The sequence below is a fragment of the Silene latifolia genome, chromosome X, assembly GCF_048544455.1.
Source record: "Silene latifolia isolate original U9 population chromosome X, ASM4854445v1, whole genome shotgun sequence".
Classification (NCBI taxonomy): Eukaryota; Viridiplantae; Streptophyta; class Magnoliopsida; order Caryophyllales; family Caryophyllaceae; genus Silene; species Silene latifolia.
In genome coordinates, this window is record NC_133537.1 from 99,892,277 (window position 1) to 99,909,686 (window position 17,410).

The following is a 17,410-nucleotide window of genomic DNA, read 5'->3' on the forward strand; positions in this document are numbered from 1 at the left end:
GAATCTACCTCACGCTTTCCTCCTCTAGTAGCCTTCCGACGCCTACTATATTGCGAATTATAAACCGCCATTTCTTCAATTTTGGCCCAAGTTTGATTGTCATCAACTTCGGTAAACATACCATTGGATCCCATAATGAGAATGTTTCGGGAGTCTTCATATAGGCCATTCCAAAATTGTTGTACAAGGAACCACTCGCTAAGTCCATAGTGTGGACAAGAACGACAAGTATCCTTAAATCTCTCCCATGCTTCATACAATGATTCCTCATCCCTTTGTTTGAACCCGGTGATTTGGGCTATCAACATATTGGTCTTCTCCGGAGGATATAATTTCTTGTAGAAAGCAAGTGCCAACTTCTTCCATGAATCAATACCAAGAGTAGCCTTGTCTAGGCTCTTCAACCATTGCTTTGTTGCACCAATCAAAGAAAAAGGGAATAATACCCATCGGATTTGGTCTTGAGTAACCCCGGTTTGAGAAATCGCATCACAATAGTCACAAAAAGTCTCCAAATGTGAATGAGGGTTTTCACTAGGCATCCCTCCAAATTGACTTCTCTCAACTAATTGTATGAATGCGGTTTTGGCAATGAAATTACTGGTTAAATGTTGTGGTGTAGGAGTACCATGTGGTAGGTTCTCCTTGGTTGGTACGGAATGTGATGAAAATTTAGGCATTGTGGGTTGATTTTGTGGTGGGTTTTGTATTGTGTTGTCCTCTCCTTCTCTTGCAAAAGGGTTGGTAAACTCAATGTTATTTGATTGAATGTCCAGAATTTCACTAATACCTACAACTCTTGAAGTACCTCTAGGAACTCTTCTATTGTTGGTTAAGGTCCTTTCAATTTCGAAATCAATAGGTAATAGATTACCTTGTGATCTCCTAGTCATGCAAAATATCAAACAACTCGAAAACAATTAGAACAACCTTGAGGAGATTGACTTACCCATGGTAAAGAAAGACACAACTAAAAACAATTAATGAAAATCAAATCAAGTTGACACCGTCCCTGGCAACGGCGCCATTTTTGGTGCGATTTCAAACTCGTCGTGAAAAGCTACCAACCAAAACAATATTTATAACTTTACAAACTACTCTTAGTAAAGAGGCAAGTAAAGGTCGGATCCCAAGGGACGGGTATTAATGTAGGATTTTCAATTGTATATGGTCGTGTCTTAGGGTGTCACAATTTGGGTTGAGATAGGAGATCAACTAAACTAATCAACAACATAAAAGTAAAGTAATGAAAATAAGCAAGATGATTAAAAGGAGATGTAAACAATTGATTAAAAGCACTAGGGTGTCATAGATTCATAGGGGATTCATGGGAGTTGATCATACAAACATGTTCTCTACTAGATGTAAGCACTTATTGTTGTGATCGGATCGAGTTGGTGCATAAGCTTACAATCCCTAGGAAGGTTTGCGTCCCGGAGCTGAATCAATTAGATTGTACAACACCTATAAGTCGACTTAATCCTTTCTATTCAACTATATGCATGGTCTAATGAGACTCGAGTTGGTGTATAAGCTTACAAGTCTCATTGAAAAGATAAATGATGGGTAAAAAATACAAGGATTATTCATAGGCTCGCATTTCATAAAACATAACATGTGCATAAGTTAAAATCACAACAAGCAAGCAAATTAATTATGAAAACATACTAGATTAAGCATGAATCAATCCTCATGTTGGTTTCCCTTAATTCCCCATTAACCGTAGTTAAGGAAACTACTCACTCATTATCAAGTTCAACATGCTAACAAGATTGTCAATCTTAATAGCAAGGCAAAACATGATGAATAAATAAAAGTAATTAACAATAATTAAATAATATTAAGAGAGAATTATACCTATGAAGATGATTCCAAATAATAAAGCTAAGAATAATAGAAGTACTTGATGATTGATGGAAGGTTGTCAATCCTCCAAATAAACCCAAATAATCTTCTAATTACCCAAAATAAATGAAGAACAATAAAGAAACTAAGGGAAAGATTAATATTGAGAATTGTATTAAAACTTGATTAAGAGTTGATTACTAAATTAAAGGATGATCACAACTTGATTAAGAGAGCATAAAAGGATTATTCAGAGATGATTCTAATCTAGGTAGTACAAAAGCGTATTTATACTAAAGATTAGGTACAAGTATTAGGGTTACTAAGGCCTTAAATGACTATTAAGACCTTAAGAAAAGTTGAGGAAATGCTTCTCTCGAAGGAAATGAGCATATCCGTGTTGCTAGTCCTGCCATAATCCGTGCGTCTTGAGCTGTGGCACGGGCTCTCTGACCTTCGATCTGTGCGGATTGGTTGGGAGACGCTCGGATCCCTGTGCTGAGATCCGCTCGTCTTGGCCTAAAGACGCCCGAATGGTGTTGAAAGGAGACGCCCGGATCGTGTATGATCCGCTCGGATCCCTGGGCAATCAGCTAATCTTCTTTTTTTCCTCCACAATCCGCAAGGATCATTTCGGGGATGCAAGGATCCTTTCATCATTTCCCAATTCACTTTATTATCTACTTAGGCTTCTAGTATTGGTCTTCTCTTTGATGCTTGGTCATTAGATGCGATCAATTTAGCTCCATTTCGCCATGTAAATGCAAAGTTAGCAATCCTTCCCTACCAAGGAGACAAAACCTCAAAGAATATGCCAAACGGAAAACTAAAGATAGTAAATAACCCAAATAAGTGCTATAAAGCATAGGAATGAGTTTAATTCGGGGACTAAATGTGCTCAAATATGAGTCACATCACCTGTGTTACCTCGCCCAGGTTTTCCCTAAACATAAATGGTACTTCTGTGGGTTATTTTTAGGGTCATAGATGACTGAGGCAAGGGGATCCGCTCTCCCCTTTGATTTTTTTTCTCTGCATGGAATTTCTTTCCCGAATAAAGAGGAGACTACCTTAGCAACCCAATTTCAGTTACCACCCCAAATGTTGTAGGATTGGGTTATCCCATCTTATTTTTGCTGATGATCTCCTGGTTTTTATAAGAGGAGATTGTCCTTCTGTCAAAGTATTAGAAAATTCTTTGGCCGTAATTGCTGAGTTATCTGGCCTTCAACCTAACCCAACTAAAACAAACATATATTTTGGTGGTGTGCATCAGGAGGTTAAGAATCCGATTCTAAATGAGACTAGCTATTTGGAGTGAGTTTTCTCCTTTAGATACCTAGGGGTCCCTCTTCACTCCTCTAGGTTGACTAGGAACATGTATCATTCCTTGTTGCAGAAAATTACAACTAAAATTAAGCATTGGGCTAATACCTTTTTGTCTTATGCTGGGAAAGTGCAGCTCCTTAATTCAGTCATTTTTGGCATTGAGAGATTTTGGCGTGCAAGCTTCCTTCTGCCTAAAAGGGTCATGCAGGAGATTGATAAGCTATGTAGGGAATTTCTTTGGAATTATCAGAGTAACACTAGGAGAATGGTATTCTTCACCTGGAAAAAGGTTTGCAGGTCCAGAACTCAGGGTGGGTTTGACATTCGTGAGATTCTTAGCTGGAGCAAGTCTTTGTTGCTCAAGATGTTCTGGAGATTAAGCCATGACACCCAGTCAGTAAAGGTGCACTGGTGTACACATTATTATTTCCAAAGAGCTGACTGTTGGAGTATAAAGCCAGGTTGCAACTCTACAACAGTTAGGAAAGCTCTGTTGGCCACTAGAGATGAATTTATTGCTCAGGCAGGTTCCATTGCTGCTGCACAGGACTGCTTACAGGCATGGACCAAGTTAGGTAAGCTAGTAATGCATCAAGTATATTCTGTTTTTCATGATAAGCATCCAACTCTGTAATAGGCCAAATCTCTCATGGATAGTGTTGTGATGCCTAGACACTCAATAATTGTGAGAATGGTTGTTCAAAATGGCCTCCCCACAGTGGATAACTTGATGAAAAGAGGATTGATTATAGTTAACAGGTGTAGCTTGTGTTATGCAGCATTAGAAAGCATAACTCATCTATACTTCATCTGTCCCTTCTCAAATTCTGTCTTACAGAAAATCTTATTATGGCCTTGCATCACTAGAAGACCTTTGTGCCTTAGACAAAAACTCCTACGTCTGGCTAAATACAAAGGGCGTGGTTGGAGGAAGAAATGGGCACGCTGTTGTGCAGCTGCCGTTGTATACCTACTCTGGCAAGAGAGAAATAGACGGCTGTTTAATGGCTCGCCTAGGACTGTTGAGCATCTAGTCGACCAAATTAAGTATTATGTGTCAATTAGATTATTCTCAAATGTAAATGATAGTTTGCTAGATGAGATAGTTGCTCATTTGGTTTCCTAGTCTTATGTAAGTTGGTTTAGTGGGTGTGCTTTGTAAGAAATTCCTTTCTTATTTTAGTGAGAAGCTGATTTTTTCAAAAAAAAGAAATTAATGTAAGGTAGTATTTTTACAAATATATACCCCTTAATATAAGCTAGTTTTTGAACAAGAATCCCAAAAAAATATAACAATCTCACTTAACTTTCGCTGTTAGCTACGAACTACTTTTATTGCAAGTTCAAACTTATGAAATTTATTATTTATCATGAAAAGATATAATCAAACTTAAATAAACAATTTCACAATTGAAATCATTCATTAAAACATGGTCATATTAACAAGTGACAGTCTATATACATGGTCATATTAACCAAGTGGTGTTAGTCCATTGGTAGCCGGGTTAAACCTTGAAACTTATAGAAGTGCAGGAGTTGAGAAGTCCCGGGTTCGACTACCAGCTGGGGCGATGATCACTTGGCCACTGCAGCCCCCAAAGGGGGTGGCTTACATGGTCCATGTGGTGGTACGAGAATGCATGGGCCCAGGGGGATTCAACCCCCTCGTCATCAAAAAATATATATCCTAAAATTTAATATTTATAAATTAATCTAAAAGTAAGAACAAACATAATTTAATAAACTAAGAGTAAAAAGAAAAAAATTTGGTGTTAATTAAATTGTAAAAGAATGAATATTAGTGTCTAAGATAAAGAAAGGAATGACTGAAGGTCGAAGGTTAGACACAAGTATTCATTCTTGTTACATGATTAATGTGAGCTTAGTCGTCACACTCAATCAAATACATTTATAAATTTAACCTACCATAATGATTAATCAAGGTCTATTTATAGGACGGTGTGCTTTGGTTCTAAATCTATCTATTCTAATTAATGCGGGTGTCATAATTAGTTGGGATTTTAAAATTAACTAAACTAATGAAATAAAACAACAATAATAAGGGTGTAAACAATTGAGTAAAAGCAATAGGATGTCAAGGGTTTATGGGTGTAATAAAAGGAGTTTACACATGTGAGTCTAAATTGGGTCAAGGTAGTAGTCAGATATGGGTCGATGCTCTCAATCTTACGGTCCTACCTAAGTCGAGTAAGTTAGCTCGCACGTACACCCGATCTACCCACGAACACAGAGCATAGTCTAACACACCCAAGGCACTCGATCTTATATGAGTGTTAAACAAATAGAGAATTATACAAGTTTGTCAAACAAGCATTTCATCAAACAGCTTATGTGCACTAGTTAAAACCACAACATTTAATCCATTTTGATAGACTCAACAAGAATAGATACACCCTTTATTCATTCCCCTAATCCCACATTAACCATAACTAGATTACTACTCACTAATCATAACAAGAAAGCGTTTAACAATAGTAAACATGTAATCTAAACTAGGCATGATAATTAAGACAAGTAATAAACAACTGAATGAGAGATGAACAAAAAATTAAAGGGAGATTGAGAAGTGATACGACTAATTGAACAATAAAATGAAGTAAATCTTGAATATGGATGAAGACTTGTCACTAATCTTCAATACAAACCCAAAGAAATCCAAGAACAATGCTAGTTCTAGAAGTATTTCAAGAGTAATTAAGGAAAATTTACATTGATTGGGGAAAGATTAAATCTAAACTAATCTAGAGAGAAAGGCCAATCCTCTATCTATGAGGGCTTATCTAACGCATAAAGGGAACTGTCCCTAAATTATTACAAAGATGGTATTTATATGGGTTACAAGTTTAGGGCAAGCTAAGAAAATTGTCGCCCCGCTCGATCTATGGGTGAGTTCGAGCGGGCTCTAGGCATTAGAGTGAACCATGGTCTTAGGTCAAGAGAGCAGAGACTTGGGTTGAGTGAGCTGAGGCTCAGCTCTAGCGGATTGACTTAGATCCTAAAATGGGCGCCATTTACTCATCAGGACCCCGAATCGAATGATTTAAACTCATAAACGACTTGATTTTTTAACGCCGTTCTATCTATCATAGTTTCAAAGCCAAACTAATACTTCTTAGTATGGGTTAGAGCGATTTCCTCTTGTGATTGCTCCCTTCTCGTCATTAGTGCCACGTAACTCGTAGAGGGTCCTTGTGCCTTACCTCTTCTTCTTTGCCAATAATTAAGTGAGATGATTTGCCTTCATTTTAGCCCAAACTCATGCTAAAACCGCTCCAATTATCTCCTTTCCTAAAAAAAATGACCATAAATGGGAGGAAATATGAAATAGGAAGCAAATGACTATGAAAATGACGATAATTAGCTAGATTGACATGTAAAAGGAGGTTGATTAAGGGTTTAAAAGTGCGTAAATAAGCACCACATCAAATATCCCCAAACCAAACCTTTACTCGTCCCTAGTAAAGAGGTGACTAAGTCTCAGACATTTATTTATACTAATCTTAATAGCATATCCGATACGAGATAATTAGCGTATCTCACTTCGCCCCTTCAACAAACAACAAGACATTTATGATGTAAACTTCCTTCTTGTAAGGCGAGGGGTCTTGTCAAAATGGTGATACATCCAAACACTAAGCCCACAAACAAGTAATATGACGCATCTACAATAGAATAGCCACTTTCCTCATCTAAGTGGTGGAACCAAATAAAAGGGAACCAATATAAGGGCATATATACTCTATCATAGGCACTAGTTCTATAAACTACTAAGTCCAGGAGGATAGAAGAAAATCACCTAAAAATAGTGGCAAGCTAGGCTACGTTCATCCTCAATTACTAAATGCTTTTGTCAAGAGCGTGATCCCTATGGTTGATGCGGGAGCACTAGAAGAAAATGAAAATGACGTCTTGATTAGTCGTAATGTAACTCATATTTCCGAAGGTTTCAAAATGGGCTCAAGTCAAGTTAACATGGTAACTTAGAAGCAAGGCATTGACGAGTTAACTTGACAGAAGTTACAAGGAAGGTCAACGAAGGTCACCACGGAGGTCAACGCTACAGACCATACACGGTTGTGAAGTCGGTTATGGAGTAGTTGCTCTAGTATTTTAAGTTTCCTAATTTTAGTTTTCCTTATTCTAGTTTAATAACTTTAAGGTGATTGTTGTTTATTTCCTTATACTTTTCTTTCCTAATCCTAGCAAGGCAAAATATGGCAATTGTGCCCTCTTTCCTAATCAGTTTAGGACCATTTTAGGACAGCTTTAGAGCTGATATAAGTCGGTCCATTTATTATAAATATAGGTCATTGTATTCAATTTTATTCATTCAAGTGGGAGAGTTTAATACTACCACCAATTTCATTTATTGTTCCCCTTTCTTTTTGGCATACGAAATAAGGGAATCAATTTGGACCACACAATAAACATGACCCCACATCAAATTAATTTTGGACCACAAAGAGTTGTCCAAAAAACAAAACATAGAATAATAAGAAAAACGGATGGAAATGGAAAGAAGAACAATAAATGAAATTGGAGGGAGTACAAGTTTTCTTGTTGATTTAATTACTTGCCAGTTATTAGGATTATTATTTCGTTCTTTTGAGGGTGAGATAAGACACATTCAGTCTTGCGAGGTTGAGTGCTACTTGTGAGTTGAGTCGAATTTATTGCGAGGAAGTAGAGCAATTCGCTTTATATCTTGTTATTTTCGTTAATCTCATATGAAATTCAAAAACAAAAACATTTAAATTCCGTTGCTTTTTTTATTAATCTAAAACTAACGTTAAATTTGTACTAGTTTTGCATCAAATTGGTTAACAGAGACAGGTTTTTGTTTATTTCTTAGCAAATTAATCTTGGAAAGCCAAGATGCCAGAAGATGCCAATTCAAGCGAGGGTGGTGGTGACGATGTTACAAGCACGTTTCAAGGTCAATAATATGAGATGAAGAAAACTATGGCTCAAATGAAATATATGATGAAGAACTTGTCCAAAATGGTGCTCTATGTTGATGTGACCATAATTTGAGCATATTTAGCCCCCGAATTAGCCTTGTTCCCATGCTTTTTAGTGCATATTTGGGTCATTTATTTTCTTTAGTCCTTTGTTTTGCATATTCTTTGAGGTTTTGATCCCTTGGTAGGAAAGGAGTGCAAACCTTGCATTTTCATGGCAAAATGGAGCTAAATTGATTGAATTCAATGACCAAGCATCAAAGAAAAGAGAAGACTAGAAGGCCTTTGTACATACTATAGTAGATGGGCAATGATGAGAAAATATCCTTGCATCCCCGAGGAAATCCTCAAGGATTTTATGAAGAGAAAGGAAGAAAAGAAGAAAGGAAGAAAGGAAGAAGCTGTAAGAGAATCCGAGCAGATTGCCCACAATCCGCCCGTCCAAAAGGAGCAATCCGAGCGTCTTCCTCAGTTGGACGCCCGTCCAAAACCACCACAATCTGCCCGTCCACCCCACGAATCCGCTCGTCCAACAATAAGACAATCCGCCCGTCCCGTGCCCTGGACGCTCAGATTGTGTGACAACTAAATCCGTCTTCTACTTGTTCAATGAAGGATGCGTATATTTTTCTAAGACCGGCGAAAAGGAGACCGGAGTCTCCCTTGAGACCGGCGATTCCTAAAGGACTTAATCATTATTTAAGCCCTTAGTAAACCCTAATTTATGTACCTAATCCCCACTATAAATACCCCATTAGGCTAATTAGATTATCATGTTCTTTTTAGCAGTCTCTAGTGTAGTTTAAATCAATCAAATCTCTCTAATCTTGTAATCAACTTTTAATAAAGTCTTAATACAAATATCATTTCCTTAATCTCTCTTTTGTTCACCTTGCGAGCATGTTCAACATGATAATGAGTGAGTAGTTTCCTTAGCTAGGGTTAATGGGTAATTAGGGAAAACCAACATGGGGGATGATTCATGCTTAATATAATATGTTTTCATAGTTTATTTGCTTGCTTGTTGTGATTTCAACGTATGCACATGTTATGTTTGATGAAATGCGAGCCTATGAATCCTTGCATTTTTTACTCATCACCTATCTTTTCAATGAGACTTGTAAGACATAAACCAACTCGAGTCTCATTAGACCTTGCATATAGTTGAGTAGGGAAGATTAAGTCGACTTGTAGGTGTTGTACAATCTAATCGATTCGGCTCCGGGACCCAAACTTTCCTAGGATTGTAAGATATAAACCAACTCGATCCATCACAACAATAATTGATTGCTTATAATTTGAGAATATGTTTGTATGATCAATTCCCATGAATCCCCTATGACCCCATGACACCCTAGTGCCTTTTATCAATTGTTTACATCCCTTTTAAATCATCTTGCTTGTTTACTTTTATTGCTATTTAGTTTAGTGATCTTCTACTTCAAACCCCAAATTGTGACACCCCTATACACTACTAGTTTCAATTGAAAATCTCATCTCAATTCCCGTCCCTTGGGATCGGACCTTTACTTGCCTCTTTACTAATTGTAGAGTTGTTTGTGGAGTTATAAATTGTGTTTTGGTCTAGGTGCTCCTAACGACAAGTACCGAAAACTAAACCTCGAAGTTAGTTCGACCCAAAAATGGCGCCGTTGCTGGGGACGGTGTTAACTTGATTTAGATTTTCTTAAATTGTTATTAGTTGTGTCTTTCTTTGCCTTGGGGAAGTAAAACTCCTCAAGGTTTATTCTAATTATTTTCGAGTTGTTTGATATTTTGCATGTCTAGAAGATCACAAGGTAACTTGTTGCCCTTTGATCACGAAATTGAAAGGACTTTGACAAACAATAGAAGACTTGCTAGGAGAACTTTGAGAGGCATTGGTGAGGTTATAGATATTCAACCAAACACTATTGAGTTCATCAACCCTTTTGCAAGAGAAGGTGAGGAGAACCCAACACAAAATCCAACACAAAATCAACCCACAATGCCTAAATTTTCATCACATTCCGTACCAACCGAGGAGAACCTACCCAATGGTACTCCCACACCACAACACTTAACCGGAAATTTCATTGCCAAATCCGCATTTATCCAATTAGTCGAAAGAAGCCAATATGGGGGGATGCCTAGTGAAGACCCTCACTCTCACATGGAGACTTTTTGTGACTATTGTGATGCGATTTCTCAAACCGGTGTAACTCAAGACCAAATTCGATGGGTCTTATTTCCTTTTTCTCTAATTGGCACCGCAAAACAATGGTTGAAAGGCCTTGATAAGGCTACTCTCGGAATTGACTCTTGGAAGAAATTGGCTCTAGCTTTCTACAAAAAGTTCTATCCACCGGAATAGACTAACATGCTAAGAGCTCAAATTACGGGCTTTAAGCAAAGGGATGAAGAATCTTTGTATGAAGCTTGGGAGCGATTCAAAGGAATTTGTCGCTCATGTCCTCATCATGGACTTAGCGAGTGGTTCTTGGTACAACAATTTTGGAACGGTCTTTATGAAGACTCAAGAAACATTCTCAACATGGGATCAAATGGTATGTTCACCGAAGTTGACGACAATCAAACTTGGAACAACATTGAGGAAATGGCGGTCCATAATTCACAATATAGTAGACCTCGCAAGGCTACTAGAGGAGGAAAGCATGAAGTGGACTACATTACTTAATTGGGTGCTCAACTTAGTGCCCACATTGATACCATCAATTTGAAGTTCGAAAAAGCTATGGCTAGACTTGAAGAAGCCTCAAAATCACCAAAGCAACATGTTAATGCCACGACGGCATCTTCATCAATCCCAAGTGGGATATGTGAGAATTGGGGAACTTTGAGACATGACCAAAGTGAATGTAGGGGAACAAATGAACAAGTGAATGCTTTTCAAACATACAAGAGTGGTACCCCTTATTCAAATTATTACAATGAAAACACCAAATTCCACCCAAATCTCTCATACAAAAGCCAAAATGTTCAAAACCCTCAACCAACATACACCCAACCTCCCATGAGAAACCAAAATCAAAGACCCTTTTACAACCAAAACCAAGGTTACCAAAATCAAACTCCATACAATCAACAAAATGACCAAGGTTTTGATGTTCAAAAAGCGGTCCTCCAAATGCAAAAAAATCAACAAGAGTTTTTCACTCAAATGCAAAAGGATAGTCAAGCAAAGTTAATCACCATCAACAACATCCTAGCCCACACCAAAATGTTGGAAACCCAATTGACTCAACTAGCATCTTCAAGCTCACAAAGACAAAAGGGGCGATTACCACCTCAAAGTAATCCCCCGAGACATGAAACGGTTAGTGCCATTCACTTGAGAAGTGGTACGAAATATGAAGCACCAAAGAAGTAAGTTGAGGATGAAGTTGTGTAAGCTAGTGACAAAGAAGAAGCTGTGCAAAACTCCAAGGATGGAGAATCATCAAAAGAAGAATTTTTAAAGAAAAATGAAGACAAGACCAAGGAGAAGGAGCCCATTGTGATTAGACTTCCTTTTCCAAGTCGTCAAGCCAAGCCTAAATTTGATGACCAACTTGGAAAATTTATGAAGATTGTGAAGAATTTGGAAGTCTCGATTCATTTCACGGAATTAATCAATCACGTGCCGGCCTATGCAAAGTACATGAAAGACATCCTTACGAAAAAGAAGTCGATCAGGAATCTTGAGACTATCGCCTTCACTAAGGTGAGTAGTGCAATACTTCAAGGGAGTTCACCTCAAAAACTTAAAGATCCGGGAAGCTTCTCAATACCGTGTACCATTAACGACACCACGATCAACAAAGCCTTATGTGATCTAGGGGCTAGTGTGAGTGTTATGCCGTACTCGGTGAGTAAAAGGTTAGGGATGGGAGAGCTTAAATGCACCAATATCACACTCCAAATGGCCGATAGATCGACGAAGACACCATTGGGGATATGGGAAGATGTTCCCGAAAGAGTTGGAAAATTTTTACTCCCGGTGGACTTTGTCATTGTTGACATGGAAGAAAACTCCAATATTCCAATAATTCTAGGAAGACCTTTGTTGCACACCGCAGGTGCGGTGATAGATGTGAAGCATGGAGAGCTCACTCTAGAAGTGGGAGATGAAAGCATAACTTTCAATCTTGACAAGACCATGAGAGCTCCCCGTTTGCATGAACCATGTTTTATGGTTGATCATTATAGCCGGAAGGATGATAGGAAGAAGTCGGAACTCCAATGGAAGAAGAAAGTCGATGATGCTCCATTCAAAGAGCAAGGAAATTGTAACAAAGAGAGCTTGAAAAGCTCACCAACGTCAAGCAATGAAGAAGAGGGCCTCATTGGCCAAGACAAGAAAGTGGGAGAGTTGTCTCTATCAACTCAAGAGATCTTTAGTGACCAAGTAGATGAAGTTTGTGGTCTTTGGGACGATGAGTTTGAAGGGATTTTCAATCCCTACATTGGTAATGCTATCGATCAAGACCAACATGAAGGACAACAAGTGCAAAGATCTATTAAGGATCTTTATCATGACAATGAACAAGCTTTTGACTACTTCTTCAAGGTGTTGAGTAACATCAACAACACCTTGGACATGCCCCCATGACATCTCTCTAAGGATAAGAGTTTGGTGGAGTCCTCTCCAAACCACCACTTGTAAATATTTCTAACTCCCTAACTTGCATTTTAATTCTTACATTGCAATTTTGTAATTTTTGGATTTTTATGCCTTGATCAAGATATTTATCATTTTTTTTAGAGAAGTGAGGGGGGGACTAATGATTTTATTGATGTGTAGTGTTTTAGCTTAGTGTGGGGATAGCAATTGCCTAGGCTACTCATACCTTTGTAGTGCCCCTACAATGAAGAACACGGGATTTGAAGAATGAAAATGACACGGGATATGCAAGTGCACGGATGGAACTGAATCCGGGTAGACCAGGTGGAATCCGAGTGTCCCTATGGGTAATCCGCTCGTCTTATGGGAATCGGAGCGTCTATGGAAGAATCCGTCCGTCCAAATGAGCTGCAAAATTGAAAATTATGGTCAGTTAGAGAATCCGGGAGTCCCAGCTAAGAAGACGCTCGTCTGAAAAAATCCGCTCGTCTTTGGAAGAAGACGCTCGTCTTTTTGCCAGTGCAGATGAAGAAAATTCGCTGTAACAGAATCCGCTCGTCTTTAAGGGAATCCGCTCGTCCTGAATTGCAAAAATCCGCTCGTCTTCACTGAAAGACGCTCGTCTTTAGGCGAGATTTGCTGAACCCAAATAGAGCAGAATCCGAGCGTCCCGACGGGAATCCGCTCGTCTTCCTCCTGCAGTTTTGAAATTTCGGGTGTTTTAAATACCCCTTCCCACATTCATTCATTTATTCAAACATTCAAACACTACCCATAAACCCAAAACCCCAAAACCCTCATCCTCTCCATCACCAAAAACAAGATTTCCTCAACCAAATTCAACAAAATCAAATTCAAACTTCCTTACAACAACAATTAATCACTCCTTTTCCAACAATAATCAATCCAAGCACCAAAATCTTCAACATTTGAGTCGATTTTTGAAATACAAAGGCAAATCCTTTCATCTTAAAATCGATTTGGGTATAATTGGAAATTGAAGATTTTCAATCTTTTCTTGGTATAATCATCAATGGCAAGAACAAAAGGAGCAACAAAGGCACTCAAGGCAAAGGCACTCTAAAAAAGGCAACAATGCCTTCAAGCAAAGAAAGCTTCAATGGCTATGGTGGTTGCTATTGCAAACTTGGAAGTTCAACAACAACAAGATCCTCCCTTGGAAGCAACAATATCAACAACTCCGAAAATTGCTCAATTATCAAACTATCCAGAGGTAATTTTCATTTCTAACTCCCATAGGGATACATTTGCCAAGTATGCTAAGAAAGACATTCTACCCACCAAATTCATATGTGAAGATGCCTTGAACAAATTGGGTGTCCTTGAACAAACAAAAGCCTTCTTTGAAGCCATGGGGTTGGGAAAATTGTTTACTACAAGAGAATTGACATACCCCTCCCTTACCTTGGAATTCTTAAGTTCATTGAAAGTGACTAAGGTAGAGACTAGAACATATATCGAGTTTCGCCTTGCCAATGTGAATAGGCGCATCACCTTTGATGTTTTGAGTAAAGCATTAGGTCTTAGTGATACACCATAGTATCATAGGATGCCCGAAAAGTATGACCCCGCTCCTCTTTGGGAGGAAATTTCCGGGAATAAATTTGTGAGCTTTCATGCTTGTCGCGCTCTATTAGTCCACCATCCGGGCATTAGAGTGTGGCACAAGGTCATCGGGAATACTATAATTGCAAGCAAAGACACTAATCACTTTACAAAGCTCGATTGTGTTCTACTTGAGTCGGTCTTAAATGTTGGAAGGGAATTCACTAAGCCTTACAATGCTCTAAGGCTTTTGGTGGAAAGATGGCTCAATGTTGATTATGGTAAGGAAGGCACCGCTTTTATCGTAAATGGAGGTCTAGTTACTCTCTTGGCCAAGCACTTTGACGCAAATTTCAACAAGGATAACATCTACGTGGCGATCAAAGGGGGTCATCTCATTGACATGGATGCCATGATTAACAAGTACAAGTGGGTCAAGCATAACTCTCTTGACACCAACTATGGGTGGCTCACCAATGATGCTAGATCTTTCACTTTGCCTTCCAAGATATGCCGCTTGAGTGCTCATCGAACAAACAACCTACTTCTACTCTCAAAGGGCGCCGAGTACTTCATCCATCAACAAAGGGGCGAGATTGAAGAGCCCTCCTCCTCCATTGTCACACCACCCTATCCATTCAAATATCAAGAGTTCAAACCCAAAGATGTTTAAGTGGGCAATGACTACATGACTCTACTTATGCAAGAGATGCATAAACAAGCTTACAATGATCGAGTAGATGCATACTTGGCCCAATATCCACCCCTCCTTCATTTAGCTAGGCAAGGACTACTTGATCCTTCATGTCCTTTGCCTAGTTGGGCGGATAGGGAAGTCCTCTTTCCAAGCACATCTAGAGGTGAAAGACCGGGTGAAGATGGGAATGTCGATGATGAGGTTGATGATGTTGAGGGTGTTGATGAAGAGGTAGATGATGAAGAAGAATAGGCTAATGAAGATGATGAAGGAAGTGAGCAAGGAAGTGAAGAGGGAAGTGGTGATGAGTCCGCTTCTATGGAGGAAAATGATGACAATGATGATATGGTGGAGGACTAGCAAGCTTTGGAGGCTCCTACGCTCTTGAACTTTGTCTACTTCTTTCTTTGTTTTATTTATTTTTATCTTGAGCATAGTTGGAGAGTCCTAGCAACATGAGGACTAACACCTCGGCCATATTGAGGTGTTCTTTTATTGTTCCCATTGAAAAATCCAAAATGACAACATTTAGTTTCATGCATTGCATTTTGTGTGCATGAACTACCCCATAATTCAAGACATTAGAAATAATGTCTATCTCGGTTTGGGGAAGTACATGCATACACAACGGGATGTAATCTAAATTACGCTCTCCGTCATAAACAAAGGCCTGTGCATCATGTAGTGTAGATTAGTATAGCTTGCATTTAGTATAGAATTCATGCATCATACTTGCATAATTTCCTCATATTGGCAATTGAGGACAATGCCCATATTAGTGTGGGGATGGGAAATTCTAACTTAACTTTTATTCAAAATTTTCGAAAAAATCAAAAAATTTGAAAATCCAAAAACAAGTTCATTTCCCTTGTAGTGTAGACTTGTATATTGTTGTATATATTGTGTTTGTTCTATCCTTGTTCACATTGATCGACTACGCCACATCCGAGACATGAGGATATTGAAGACCGCATGGTATGATCTTTCCAATCTCCTTTTTCCTCTCTATGTTAATGACTATGTGGCTTTATTTTGATTGATGCGGTATAAACAATGTGAATTTAGGACTTGCATTTAGATTATATGGCATATTAGTTGGTAGAATCATTTGCATTAGGATGTATATATGTTAGTTGCATCATGGCATGTGGTTTGCATGTTAGAAAAATTTTGTGAAACCGTCTACTTGGGAAGCTTGACAAGTGTATATAGGCCCTAGTAGATGCTTTTTCTTCTTAAGACTTTGTTTGTTAGAATACTTGTAAAACACCCTAGGATGTGTCATGCTAGTATCCTCTGACCCATGGATTAAGGCCTAGTCAAGAGTACCTTGTGGTGTGATAACTCCTTGGCTACCGTTTATTCCAAGGTGACGCTTGAAACCATGCATCCATCATCCATGTTCTACCACATTTTTATCATCAAAGGGAATGGGCACAAAAAGAAATTTATTTGAGTTCAATGAAATGAAAAGTGAAAGAAAGTTTGCAAAATGCATCAAATGAAAAGAGGAGCAAAAATAGACTCCTAAAGCTTCAAATATAAGGCACCCTCACTAAATATGGGGTGATTTTGAAAATGTTTCAAAGAAATGCAAAAAGTTGAAAGTTGTCAAGTGTTGAAAAGCCAAAAATCAAAAGAAATGGCAAAAGAAAGTGTTCTCAAATGTTATATGCCACAATAAATTGGGGGAAAAAACAAAAACAAAAGCAAACTCCCAAAATGAAACTCAAATATCTATTGATCCCTTTATCCATCGTATCCATTTTTGTGCATGGTAGAGAGGGGACGACCCTTCTTCTTGTCTAGGCAAGATGGGGAATTCCGCGATCCTCCAGTGTTTCTAACACCATAGGGAGTCTACTCTTGACAAAAGAATTTAACGATTGAGGACAAAGGTACCCTAACTTGACACAACTTGGAGATGATTTATTGGTATCCTTCTAGGCTTAGTAGTTTAAAGAAATTGCATCTGTGAAGGAGTCTGTACCCTTGAATTGCTTCCCTTGTAGATAATTTCTGCCACTTAGATGAGGAAAGTGGTTATTCTTTTGTAGATGCATCCATTACTTGATTTTATGACCTTTAATATTTGGATGTGTCGCCATTTTGGCAAGACCCACCTTGCCTTGCAAGAAGGCATCCTACCTCATGGTTGTCTTGTTGTGAGTTGAAGGGGCGGAGTGAGACCCGCTAATTATCTCATAACGGCTATGATATTAGGTTAGTTTAAATAACGGTCCTAGTCTTTGTCACCTCTTTACTCGGGACGAGCAAAGGTTCGGTTTGGAGATATTTGATGTGACCATAATTTGAGCATATTTAGCCCCCGAATTAGCCTTGTTCCCATGCTTTTTAGTGCATATTTGGGTCATTTATTGTCTTTAG

At 38.5% G+C, this 17,410-nt stretch overlaps 1 non-coding gene and 1 pseudogene across 1 annotated transcript; one reads left to right on the forward strand and one right to left on the reverse strand.

The window, feature by feature from the left end:
- The first annotated feature begins 201 nt into the window (after positions 1-201).
- Positions 202-300, forward strand: LOC141625625 (small nucleolar RNA R71; annotated as a pseudogene).
- A 10,215-nt stretch (positions 301-10,515) lies between these two features.
- On the reverse strand, positions 10,516-10,622 carry LOC141623988 (small nucleolar RNA R71). Its single transcript, XR_012533801.1, has one exon. It is a non-coding gene; the product is annotated as a small nucleolar RNA R71 (small nucleolar RNA).
- Between the last annotated feature and the right edge of the window lie 6,788 nt (positions 10,623-17,410).